This window comes from Equus asinus, chromosome 21 (assembly GCF_041296235.1).
Source record: "Equus asinus isolate D_3611 breed Donkey chromosome 21, EquAss-T2T_v2, whole genome shotgun sequence".
Classification (NCBI taxonomy): domain Eukaryota; kingdom Metazoa; phylum Chordata; class Mammalia; order Perissodactyla; family Equidae; genus Equus; species Equus asinus.
Window position 1 is genome coordinate 98,510,607 of NC_091810.1, and position 14,335 is coordinate 98,524,941.

General features: G+C 43.7%; 1 long non-coding RNA gene across 1 annotated transcript in view; it reads right to left on the reverse strand.

The window, feature by feature from the left end:
- Positions 1-2,020: 2,020 nt before the first annotated feature.
- LOC139041396 (uncharacterized) overlaps positions 2,021-14,335 on the reverse strand; it is a 55,440-nt gene continuing 43,125 nt past the window's right edge. Inside the window, exon 4 of the long non-coding RNA XR_011496464.1 lies at positions 2,021-3,168. This is a non-coding gene — a long non-coding RNA (uncharacterized lncRNA). The remainder of the gene's footprint in view (positions 3,169-14,335) is intronic.

A 14,335-nucleotide genomic window follows, 5' to 3' on the forward strand; every position in this document is an offset into this window, starting at 1 on the left:
ATGAAAACAGATTTTGTGATCAAATTACCTAGATGAGTGCTAAACGTGATAAGCTCTCTTGAAGACTTACAATGTGTTTTCACATAAAAGTCACTAACAAGTTCCACAGGAGAGAAACCAATTTAACCAGGAGCTTCCCACACTTATTGACTGTGAGCCGTCACTCCCTTTTCTGTGGCCCAAACTCTCAAAAGCACAGAAAGTAAAACAGTGATGTCAACTAAACAGGGAAACGTCAGATTCCATCAGGACAGGAGCACGGGGCACATCCCAGCCCCAAACGTCAATGAAGAAATCGTAACACCTCCTCAGTCTGACAAAGGCTTACGTGAGTCTCCATTTACGCATTTACACATTGAGTTATTATTTAGATCTTTCAAAGGGCATTATATTTCCTTAAATATCAGCATCAATGTGATTCCTTTCTATGTGTGGTTTTTCTTCGTTGGCTCTGAGAGACACCATGAAATTTGGAAGAGCGGGAGTCAGCCCCAGAGGAAAGGGGTGACGAATCCAGGTGGAGTCCCTTCATCTCTGAGCCCCGAGCAGAGACGCGGATGGAGTGAATGGACTTCCAGGACAGGGTCCAGAGACCCAGCTCTGAGCTCTACAAGGAGCATGTGTGTCCTATGCGCTGTGTGAACACTTGGATCATCTCCAACACGCGTGGTCGATGCCCCTCTGCAAGCCCCGTGACGTGGGTCAGGCTCTAACTGGCAGCGCTCAATAAGGCTCACAGGGGCGCTAAGCACAGGGCCTCCTTGCCCTGGCTGGAACACCACCAGGACTCTCAGAGCGTCGATCCACACGTATGCCTGGCGTATGATAAAGGAAATATCCACTTTGCAAACTGTGTTGGGCTTTGCACACCTCGGACTTGAAATAAGCCAGATTTAAAAACATCTAATATTGCATCCCACACACAAAAATTGGGGAAGCCTGAGCCTAAAATAAATTTTTAAATGCATCTTGATTTCAGTACTGAAGGGCCATGGTTTTGCTTCATAAATCTATGACAAAGTTATGCATTCCTCTATTTACTAGAGAAGTAGAATTTCTGCATGTCATTTGTCCATATATTTGTATATCAATTTATACATATATATATATCAAGATTCCTAGGTGTCATTTTGATATAAATTCCACTTTGTTTTGTTTGCTAATTTCTAAATCCAGCAAGAGATCATGTACTAAAAACCAACATTTTCTTCAAGAGCCAGATGCAACAGTCTCAGCTGAATATCTCTTTTGGTTTGGTTAAAAGGTGGAAAGAGTCATTAAGTTCAATTATGACCCCAAAAAGCCCTAAATACTTAGAAAGGTGGACTTTTCATACAACATCCAGGACATGGCATATGGACGCGCACTAACTAGCACCAGTTTAGGCTAACACTTTGAAATTTTTGTTTTTTATGGTTGTAATTTGAGTCACAACAATGAAGAAATAAATAACTAATCACAAGAAAAAAATTCCACTCATATTTGTGTTCAGCTGCGTTCGTTATTTCTTATGAAGCCGATATCAAGCATTTTAATTTTTCATTCTAATGAGGATGAAAAGGGCTAGCAGATAAATCATATGGAAACGCTATTAAAAAGGCAAGGATTACCATGCTCCGCAGGGTCTTGTCACTTTTTTAAAGATGGCTCCAATTTATCAAAAGAAGGAGTGAGGTTTTAAGGGTACTTGCAGTAAGTAAAAGGAGTCATTTTTACTCCAGAATCACAAAATCTCGTCCATTTATTTTAAAAAACAAAAAAGTTGCTAAGCACTAGAGTGGAAAATACAAACACTGAACTCAGCGTGTAAAGATGGCAGCCAACGTCAGCTTTTCCAGAAGCGTTCATCTCACCAGGACTCAGCGTGGACACCGGGGACGCTCACCCCATAAACGGGCAGAGGGCTCGTCTTTGGCCGGTTCCAGAGAAACAGACTCTGGGGCTGAGCCTCGCGTGCGGGGGCTCCGGGGAGCACCAGCGAGGGAGAGGTGACGTGGGGCGGGGGGCGGGGAAGGTTGGACTGTGATGCTGCTGTGGCCAAGGTACCAGGCAGCTTCAGTGAGTCCCTCAGGGAGCAGCGGAGCTGGCCCGGCCCTCAGAGCTGCACAGACCTGAGGCAGGGCGCCGGGCCTTTGAACCTCCACGCCGACAGGTCCAGGGTGTGGACCACCCACGGAGCAGATGGATCCTGGGGCTAAATCACCCCCTTTGCCAAGAGCACTGCCTGGGGAGGACGCAGCTGTGGACTGACAGCATGCAACACTCGGGGCAGCCGGGGCAGGAAGGGGCCCCGGGCGTCATCCAGCAGCCACCGTCAGTCCCTGGAGTGAGGACTGTCACTCATCAGTGAGACTGAGCTGCACAAACACCTGACATTAGCAAAACACAATGAGAAATTCATTTCATGCTTGTCTACTCAGGTAGAGTCCAAAGAAGAAAATCACCAGGAGAAACAAAGACAGACAGAAAGAAAACACTGGAGCATAAGTTTGAAAAGAACAGAAGTCGGTGTCCTGCAATTCTGAGACCACTGACGCTGTGGAATCTGATAGTCCCATTCGGAGTCTCCCCGCACAGGCACATGCCACACACACTGCGATCCAAAGTCAGGAATACCTGAGTCCAGCAAAGCTGCTGCTCAGAGAGGTGTGACCACACTCTGATGGACGGGCATCAGGCAAAGAGCTCCGCACGCTGTCGCTTAGGCTGGGATGGAACATGCGCGCACACGGGCAGGCGGTCTGAGCACACATGTGAACGTGCACATGGGCAGGCAACCTGAACACACATGTGAACGCACACGCGGGCAGGGGGTCTGAGCACACACGTGGACACGTGCCCGTGGGCAGGCGATCAGAACACACACGTGAGCGCACACATGAGGGCAGGCGGTCTGAACACACGGGACTGAACACAGGACTGCTGTTGCCGGTGCAGCAACAGCATCTCACTTCCCCTCGCCCAGCGTGTTGGCTGCTGAGAAAGTCTCGCCTCCAAACAGCTGATCCAAGCAGGACGTGGGCTGTCAACTCCCCTTTCCCATCCTCAGTCTCCCTGCAGTTTCCCACACCAGCTTCACCTTCGAGCTCACTCAGGTTTCTCAAACTAGCAAGAACAATCCAGACAAGACGGGCGCCTGATGCTCTCAGCTGCAGTCACCAAACCAGCCTGAAAAGCAGGAAAATATTCATTATTTTTAAGTCAAAGATGCAAAATATTACATATTTGATCAATTTTTAGTGGCACAATTTTTGGGTGGAAGTGTAGATGAAATATATATTGTACGTTTTTCCTCAACCAGAAACCTACCCTTTTTCCACGTGAGTAGTTCAGAATCATTCCTACACCTGAAACGTGTTGAACACACTACTGCATGTGAAGCACACGGTTCAGAGCGAGACGGGGTCTTAGACCACCTAGTTCAACCCACTCATCACAGATAAGAGACGTGAGGCTAGAGATGGGGGCCACTCGCCAAGGGCACAGAGCCTATCGGGAGCCACTGCCCCACGTGAAGCAGCTCTCAGAGCTGTGTTCCTCCCGGGACAACAGCTGCACCAACACCTCGGCAGGTCTCAGTGGGTTCCCGTTTTCTATCATCACTGCAATTAACTAACATTCACTCTGATAATGTCGTGGTTTACAGCGACGTTTAAATGTTTAAGCTACTTCGGTGTTCTGTGCACCACACAGGAAGCTGTAGCCAGATTTTGCATCTTTTTTTTTTTTTTAAAAGATTTTATTTTTTCCTTTTTCTCCCCAAAGCCCCCCGGTACATAGTTGTGTATTCTTCGTTGTGGGTTCCTCTAGTTGTGGCATGTGGGACGCTGCCTCAGCGTGGTCTGACGAGCAGTGCCATGTCCGCGCCCAGGATTCGAACCGACGAAACACTGGGCCACCTGCAGCAGAGCGCGTGAGCTTAACCACTCGGCCACGGGGCCAGCCCCCCAGATTTTGCATCTTGGATAAACCTGATTATGGATTTTGTGTGGCCTCAAAGCTGGGAAGCGTGGTTACTGAGTCACATATTTAAATGCCTCCAACATGAGTCCTTACCTAGGACCCAGGCCCGTGTGAGAGAGCTGAGTCCATGAGACCCACGTGCTGATGGGCTGGCGGGCTGACGACCCCCAGCAGCTCTCTGCCCGGCATGAGGTCCCCAGTGTGAGGATGCACGGCCAAAAGCCAGCCCCCATCACACAGCGTGAAAAAATTAAAACCAGAACACGGTTTCAGCTCTGTGAGGCATTTTGAATGCCTGGCTGGCCCTGCTGTGTAATTTTCACTCAGCTTTCCCACTTTATTCAGAACAAGATTTCATGTTAGGATTTTTAAAGAAAACATAGAAGGGAAGAAAACTCATCACAACTCATCTTCCCAACCCCTAAACTTCTCTGCTGCCTTTTGCTTTTATTTTGGATCTTACAAAAAAAGAAAAAAAATACATACACACATTCTCACATTTCACATAATTTCATCCTCATGTCCAGACGTGACACCTCTTGCTGAGCATATTTTATAAATTATCCCGGGAAGATTAGCTCACTCCGTGCTTATGAAGCCAAGGTTCAAGGTTCAATTGCAACAAGAGCCAGTGACCTTCACTTTGACCTGTGGCCCTAGAGAGTTCCAGAACCCAACTACTCATCTAGTAAAAGACGATATGAAAACTCCATTCAAGACTGAATGGCCTCCTCACACTACTAGGAAATATCTTCAACAACTTGTCCTTTGTCCAGGGGCCAGTGTCACGGCCTCCACATACAAAGAGCAGAGGCGCTGACATTTTTTAAAAACCAACCACACTCCTGGGCTCACCCTGGACTGTGAGGGTGCAGTGATAAGAAAGTCAGGCATAGTCCCTGCCTGCTCAGAAGTGCATTCTAAATTCTGCTTCTTCCAGGAAGCCTGTTGGAAATGTCCCTACTCTTGTCTTCCCTGAGCTTCCATCACACTCAGAACCTGTGACTGAGCATCCACCTCACGTGAGTGCCCTGCCAGCCTCATTCTCATTCCTGCAACACCATCTGTCTCATTTCCCTGACTAGATCACAAGCACCATGAAATCAACAACATCACTCTATGTCCTGCCCCACACAAACCCAGGCACAAGAGCAGTGACTCCACTGACACCAATTGGCTGCTGCCTTTTTTTATTGCTCTTAAGCAGCTAAAAAAATTACAGTTAAGGAAGGATGAATGAGTTCACATAAAATTTTGACTGAGGATTCATTTCCTTGAAAATTATCTTTCAAAACTTTAGCCATAACCTTTAATCCACACAGTAGCAAAGCTTACACATAAACTAATAAGATCTAGGGAGTGACATCAGCACCATGGCAGAGTGAGTTGTTCCCTTTGTCTCTCACCCTCTAAGTTACAACTAAACAGACATCCATTAACCAACAGAGGATCCCCACCCAGCATAACAGGATGCCTGAGAGACCCACCAGCCACACACCTGAAGGTGGGTGGACTGGATCCTTGGGAGGCAGTGGAACTAGGTGAGGGAACACCTCCCCCGCCATGGAGCAGCGAGTCAGGTCACAGAGCCTCATACAGTGGCCAAGAGTGATTCTAAGAGGAGGTGGGGGCAGCCCACCCAATGCACAAATGCCTTCACCCACATGGCTGTGGCCAGCCCACCAAACACAGAGGAGCCCCACCTGCACAACTTCCAGCAGATGGGGCAGGATCAGAAACACAGCTCCTGTCCCCCCAGTGGTGGCAGGTGGAATCTGTGACCTGATGGTACCACAGATGCAGCAGCAAAGGATCAATTCATCAAACACGATGAAGAACTAGAGTAACACTTAAGGTCAGAAGGAAAATCGCAAGACCCTGGAAACCAAACCTGAAGTCATAGAAATTTACAATATAAATGAGAGAATTCAAAATAGTCGTCATAAAGAACCTCAATGAGTTACAAGAAAACTCAGAAAGACAGTTCAAGGGGCTCAGGAATAAAACTAATGAGCAGAAGGAATTCTTCACAAAAGAGATGGAAAACTCTAAAAAAAAAAATTGAGACATTCTGGAAATGAAGAACAGAATTAATCAGATGAAAAATAATCTAGAATCCTTAAAAAATAGAGCTCATGTTATGGAGGACAGTATTAGTGATTTAGAGGATAGAGACATAGAAATGCTTCAGGTGGAGGAGGAGAGAGAACTAAGATATTTTTTAAATGAAGAAATTCTTCAAGAAATATCTGACTCAATTAAGAAGAGCAACATAAGGATTATAGGTATTCAAGAGGGAGAAGAGAGAGAGAAAGAGAAGTAGAGAGATTGTTCAAAGACATAATAGCTGAGAACTTCCCAAACCTGGGGGAGGAATTGGACTTACAAGTACATGAAGCCAATACAACTCCTAACTACATCAGTGCAAAAAGACCTTCCCCAAGGGATATGGCATATAGTGGTAAAACTGGCAAAAGTCAGCAACCAAGAAAAAATATTAAGGGTAGCAAGGCAGAAGAAAATAACCTACAAAGGAACCCCTATGAGCCTTTCAGCAGATTTCTCAGTAGAAACTTTACAGCCTAGGATAGAATGGAATGATATATTCAAAATACTGAAGGACAAAAACTTTCAGCCAAGAATACTCTATCCAGCAAAACTATCCTCCAGATACAACAGAGAAATAAAAGCTTACCCAGATTTTATAAAGCTGAGGGAGTTCATCACCACTAGACCCCCCCCCCCTTACAAGAAATGATCAAGGATGCCCTCATACCTGAAACAAAAAGGCAAAGATTTAAGAAGCTTTGAGCAAGGAGACAAATAGACAGACAAAATGAGAAAATTGCAGCTCTCTATTGGAACATGTTAGCTAACACTTAATTATAACATCAGAGATAAAGGGAAGGAAGCATCAAAAATAACTATAAAGACTTCAATTTAGTCACAAACTCACAACACAAAATGGAATAATTTGTGACAACAATAACTCAGAAGGGGAAGAGGTTGAGGCTAGAACCTGCTTAGGCCAATGGAGATCAGAGGCCATCAGGAAAATGGACTATCCCATCTACAAGATCTTTTATACAAACCCCGTGGTAATGACTAAACAAAAAATCAGAGCAGAGCCACAAATCATAAATAAAGATAAAACTGAGAAAACCATCACAGAAAACCACCAAACTGGAATGGCAGTCAGAAATACAATGTAAGAGAAACAAGGGAAATATAAAACAACCAGAAAATAAGAGATAAAATGTCAGTATTAAACCCACATATATCAATAATCACTCTAAATGTAAATGGATTGAATTCTCCAGTCAAAAGACACAGAGTAGCTGGGTAGATTAAAGAACAATACCCAACAATATGCTGCCTCCAGGAAACACATCTCAGCTTTAAAGACAAACATAGGTTCAGAGTGAAGGGATGGAAGATAATACTCCAAGCAAATGACAAACAAAAGAAAACAGGTATTGCCATACTTATAACAGACAAAGCAGAATTCAAGATAAAAAAAAATGAGAGACAAAGAGGGGCAGTATATAGTGATACAAGGGACATTCCACTAAGAGGACATAATAATTATAAATATATATGTACCTAACACAGGAGCACCAAAGTATATAAAGCAACTATTAACAGACCTAAAGGGAGAAATTAACAGCAACACAATATAGTAGGTGATCTCAACACCATACTTACATCAATGGATAGATCATCTAGACAGAAAATCAACAAGGAAATAGTGGACTTAAATGAAACATTAGACCATATGGACTTAACAGATATATAGAGAACATTCCATCCTAAAACAGAAGAATACACATTCTTCTCATGTGCACATGGAACATTCTCAAAGATAGACCTTATGTTTGAAAACAAGGAAAGCCTCAAGAAATTTAAGAAGATTTAAATCATATCAAGCATCTTTTCTGACCACAATGCTATGAAACTAGAAACTGACTACAAGAAAAAAACCTGGGAAAGTCACAAATATGTGGACACTACACAACATGCTACTGAACACCCATTGGATCAATGAAGAAATCAATGGAGAAATTAAAAAAATACCTGGAAAGAAATGAAGATGAAAATACAACATACAAACTCTTACAGGATGCAGCAAAAAGCAGTTCTAAGAGGGAAATTTATAGCAATACAGGCCCACATCAACAAACAAGACAAATCTCAAGTAATTAATCTTAAACACCTAACAGAACTAGAAAAAGAAGAACAAACAAAGTCCGAAGTCAGCAGAAGGAGGGAAATAATAAAAATTAGAGCAGAAATAAGTGAAATAGACGCTAAAAAACAGCAGAAAGAATCGATGAAACTAAGAGCTGATTCTTTGAGAAGATAAACAAAATTGACAAACCCTTAGCCAGATTCATTAAGAAAAAAAGAGAGAAGTCTCAAATAAATAAAATTAAAAATGAAAGAGGAAAAATTACAACAGACGCCACAGAAATACAAAGGATTATAAGAGAATACTATGAAAAACTATATGCCAACATATTGGATAACCTAGAAGAAATGAATAAATTCTTAGACTCATACAACCTCTCAAAACGGAATCAAGAAGAAATAGAGAATCTGAATAGAACAATCACAAGTAAAGAGATCTAAACAGTAATCAAAATCTCCCAAAAAATAAAAGTCCATGACCAGATGGCTTCTCTGGAGAATTCTGCCAAAGGTTCAAAGAAGATTTAATACCTATCCTTCTCAACCTGCTCCAAAAAATTGAAGAAGATGGAGCACTTCCTAACTCATTCTATGAGCCCAATAGTATCCTGTTTGGTTTGTTATCCCTGATAGCAAAACCAGATAAAGACAATACAAAGAAGGAAAATTACAGGCCAGTATTGCTGATGAACATAGGTGCAAAACTCCTCAACAAAATATTGGCAAATCAAATAAAGCCATACATTAAAAAGATCATACACCAGGATCAAGTGAGATTTATACCAGGAACACAGGGATGGTTCAACATCCACAAGTCAATCAATGTGACACACCACATTAACAAAATGAGGGATAAAAATCACATGATCATCTCAATAGATGCAGAGAAAGCATTCAACAAGACCCAACATCCATTTATGATAAAAACTCTCAATAAAACGAGTATTGAAGGAAAGTACCTCAACATAATAAAGGCCATATATGACGAACCCATAGCCAACATCATACTCAATGGGGAAAAACTGAAAGCCATTCCTCTGAGAACAGGAACAAGACAAGGGTGCCCGCTATCACCATTCTTATTCAACACAGTACTGGAGGTTTTTGGCAGAGCAATTAGACAAGAAAAGAAATAAAAGGAATCCAAATTGGAAAGGGAGAAGTGAAACTCTCACTGTTTGCAGATGACATGATTCTGCATGTATAAAACCTTCAAGAATCTACCAAAAAACTACTAGAAATAATCAACAACTATAGCAAAGTTGCAGGGTACAAAACCAACTTACAAAAATCAGTTGCATTTCTATACGCTAATAACGAACTAACAGAAAGAGAACTCAATAATACAATCCCATTTACAATTGAAAAAAAGAATAAAATATCTAGGAATAAATTTAACCAAGGAAGTGGAAGACCTATACACTGAAAACTATAAGACATTATTGAAAGAAATTGAAGAAGACACAAAGAAATGGAAAGATATTCCATGTATATAGATTGGAAGAATAAAGATAGTTAAAATGTCCATATTACCTAAAGCAATCTACAGAGTCAAGGCAATCCCAATTAGAATCCCAGAGACATTCATCACAGAAATAGAACAACGAATTCTAATATTTATACAGTATAACAAAAGACCCCGAATAGCCTGGGGAATCCTGAGAAAAAAGAACAAAGCTGGAGGCATCAAAATCCTTGACTTCAAGATATACTAAAAAGCTGTAGTAATCAAAACAGCATGGTACTGGCACAAAAACAGACACACAGATCAATGGAACAGAATTGAAAGCCCAGAAATAAAACCACACATCTACAGACAGCTGATCTTCAATAAAGGAGCCAAGAACATACAATGGAGAAAGGAAATTCTCTTCAATAAATGGTGTTGGGAAAACTGGACAGCCACATGCAAATAACTGAAAGTAGACCATTATCTTACACTATACACAAAAATTAACTCAAAATGGATTAAAGACTTTAATGTAGGACCTGAAACCATAAAACTCCTAGAAGAAAATATAGGCAGTACACTCTGACATTGGTCTTAGTAGCATCTTTTTTAATATCATGTCTACTCGGTCAAGGGAAACAAAAGAAAAAATGAACAAATGGAACTACATCAAACTAAAAATCTGCAAGGCAAAGGAAACCATGAAAAAAAGGAAAAGATAAAGCCCCAACTGGGAGAAAATATTTGCAAAGCATATATCTGACAAGGAGTTAATTTCCAAAATATATAAAGAGCTCATACAATTCAACAACAACAAAAAAAACTACCCGATTAAAAAAATGGACAGAGGAGACAAACAGACATTTCTCCAAAGAAGATATACAGATGGCCAACAGGCACATGAAAAGATGTTCAACATCACAGATCATCAGGGAAGTCCAAATCAAAACCACAATGAGCTATCACGTCACACCTGTCAGAATGGCTATAGTAACCAAGACAAAAAATAACAAATGTTAGAGAGGATGTGGAGAAAAGGAAACCCTCATACACTGCTGGTGGGAATGCAAACTGGTTCAGCCACTGTGGAAAACAGTATGGAGATTCCGCAAAAATTTAAAAATAGAACCACAATATGGTCCAGCTATCTCACTACTGGGTATTTATCCAAAGAACATGAAATCAACAATGCAAAGAGAGTTAGGCACCCCTATGTTCATTGCAGCATTATTCACAATAGCCAAGTCATGGAAGCAATCCAAGTGCCCATTAACGGATGAATGGATACAGATGTATATTAAGTGGAATACTACTGAGTCATAAAAAAGACAAAATCATCCTATTTGCAACAACATGGATAAACCTTGAGGGTATGATGTTAAGTGAGACAAGCCAGACAGAGAAAGACAAACACCACAGATTTCACTCATATGTGGAAGATAAACAAACACATAGACAAAGAGAACAGATTAGTGGTTACCAGAGGGGAAGGGGGTGGGGGGTGGGTGAAAGGGATAAAGGGGAATATATGTATGGTGATGGGTAAAAATTAGACTATTGGTGGTGAGCATGATGCAGTCTATACAGAAACTGACATATAATAACCTACATGAAATTACACAATGTTTTAAATCTTTATGACCTCAGTAAAATAATTGAAATAAACTAATGAATTATATTTATACGCAGATGTTAATACCCAGTATCTATATAATATCAAGTGAAAAGCAAATTATCACTATATATGCACAGAGAAAAAATAAAGATAGACACCAAAATATTAAATTAAATCATATGAAATTGTGGGTTTTGTTGCTCAAAAATGTTCAGCTCCCAGCAAGTCCATATGGTTAAACCTGTTATTAGCCGTGTTTGGTTCTGAGTGTGGACATTATTGGTGAACTAAAATGTTCTTCATATTTTAGGGTATTTACATTACTTTTCTATTTTCCTACAGTGAACATTTGTGTTTAAATTAGAAAAACAATTTAAAATTATCCTAATTTATTGACAAAAATAGTAAAGAATTCTTTTTTGAATCTATGAAAAGACGGCTCTGCCACAGGAATCTGGCCCCTGGCCCTGGAGTCTTGGTTGGATTTGCAGCGTCAGCCTCAGCTCGAGGCTCCTTGAGAAGCCGGCTCTCAGTGTGCACCGCCCTCTAGCGAGCAGATGCAGACCCTCTGTGTGTTCTCGTAGCTGCACTTGAAAACACGGGACCCTCCAGTTAGTGACACCAGCATTGTTACTAACATTGTTTAATTGCAGAAAATTGCAAGCATGACTTTCTAAATGAGCTCAGTTTTTATTTTTCCTGGGCCAAACAAGTCCAATATTTCTGTTATCAGTGGGTCCAGCCCTCACCTTCAATCCATTCTGAACTGCAGACTCCAAGTGAAGGATGGTACCTCAGAGTTAGGACCTCAGGGTCAGCAGCATCCTCACCACCTTCCTAACCTCAGGGCCACCGTCCCTGTCACCGGGTGCACAGCCTTGGAGAAAACGCCCACGGGATTGACAGGAAGAGCCAAACACGCAGCCGGTGCAGGAGGCACGGTCGTAGAGGCGCTGTCTTAGAGGCGCTGTCTTAGAGGCACGGTCCTAGAGGCGCTGTCTTAGAGGCACTGTCTTAGAGGCACGGTCCTAGAGGCGCTGTCTTAGAGATGCTGTCTTAGAGGCACGGTCTTAGAGGCGCAGTCTTAGAGGCGCTGTCTTAGAGGCACGGTCCTAGAGGCGCTGTCTTAGAGATGCTGTCTTAGAGGCACGGTCTTAGAGGCGCTGTCTTAGAGGCGCTGTCTTAGAGGCGCGGTCTTAGAGGCGCTGTCTTAGAGGCGCAGTCTTAGAGGCGCTGTCTTAGAGGCACTGTCTTAGAGGCACGGTCCTAGAGGCGCTGTCTTAGAGATGCTGTCTTAGAGGCACGGTCTTAGAGGCGCAGTCTTAGAGGCGCTGTCTTAGAGGCGTGGTCTTAGAGGCGCTGTCTTAGAGGCGCAGTCTTAGAGGCGCTGTCTTAGAGGCGCTGTCTTAGAGATGCTGTCTTAGAGGCACGGTCTTAGAGGCACAGTCGTAGAGGCGCAGTCTTAGAGGCACTGTCTTAGAGGCGCACGATGGCGCTGGGGGCCTGAGCAGGCACAGCACTCTATTTGGTGTTCATTCGGAAAGTGGATCCATGTCAGTCATTCACGGAATTTCAATTGGCCTCCTGTTGGACTTACACTGTGGGTTTAGGTTATTGTGAAAATTTTAATTTGGTGCATCAAATAAACAAATGAAGATCTAAATGCGTATGTTAATTTATAATCATACCTCACTTACTTCCTAAGTTTATTGTCGATTGCTCTCTGAGGCTGAACTGCTTCGATGGGGTTTTCTGGGCCATCTACCGGCTAAGCCCCCACCTCCCCAGGAGGGTCCTGAGCAGCAAGTCCACACGTCTCTTGTTCCCTTCACACTGGAGGGTCTGCCGTGGGACACAAGCCTCGGCAGAGAGCGTGACACGTTCCCCACTTGCGCTGGTTCAACAAGCACACACCGCCGTCCTGTTAGACAGCGTCACTGTGCTTTGTGCTGTATGAGACACAAAGATAAATTCACTACTTTTTAAGAATGGGAAATTCCCCCAGACAGCTGATAATCTAGATAAGGAACTCATGTCGTACATAAGCAGCTGTACAGTGAGGCAGAATGTGACAAGAGGGCCCTGGAAAGGCGTGGTGACATGGAGTTGTGGGGAGGGAGTGGTGGGTCTTCAACAACGACCCAGCTCAGTCTTCCCTCTGCGGCTTCCCACCCCACTCTCCCCTGCACCTGCCTCTCCTCCACCAAACGCTACCTCTTCTTGCACATCACCCGTCAGAGCCAAGTCATGGCGAAGGACCGGTCAGATGCCAAGGGGCAGGGGACCAAGGAGAAGGAAAAAAGAGCAAAAAGCTCAGGAGCCAGGGGAATGGAGAGAAAGACCAAATGTGTCCTGGAGAGACAGGGGAGGGCTCGCACGCCAGGACCCAGCGCAACAATGACCCTCCCGGGCCCCCCTCCAGTGCGTGGCTTGGTGCTGGCCCAGAGACAGTGTGTCAGGCACGTAAACATGCCCACACCAAGCCATGTGAGTCTTAGGGCCCCGGGTGAGGACAGCCCTTCTCGCTGAGCCACAGCCAGGGTGCAGGAACAGGCTGCTTCCGCCCCAGGACAGCCAAGCATCTCCCAGCCCGGGGCGGGCTGTGCTCCCCAGGTCACCCCAGGAAATTGGAGGCTTCGAGCTCAGGTGCACTTGGCTTGGAGCATCATGCTCATGTCTATCGAGAAGGCAGAAAAGACCCATCCTTCTTAAAATAGGGACTAGGATGGACTTTTCCTTCATTCGCCCCAATAATCTCCTATTCTACATAAAAGACAGGGAGCAGCAGACCTGGGGAGACAGCCCTCCGAGGACACAGCCCACCTTCCATGCTTACGAACGACAACAGAAACCCAAAAGGACCACACGAGCAGGGGACAAGCCGGGCCCCGCTGTTCTCTTGCTGTCAGCCCTCCTGCTCCCTGGGCCCCTGCCTCCGTAGGACGACCTGCACCTGTGACCCCTCCACGCACCAAGCTTTCAACCTCTTCCCTCCAGAAAGGCCTGGAGGACTTTCTCTGATTCCCGTGGAAGTGCCTTGAGGCTCAGTGCCTCAATTTCCCCACATGTGGAATGGAAATAATCACAACTACTCAACAGAAATGTCAGAGGATCAAGTG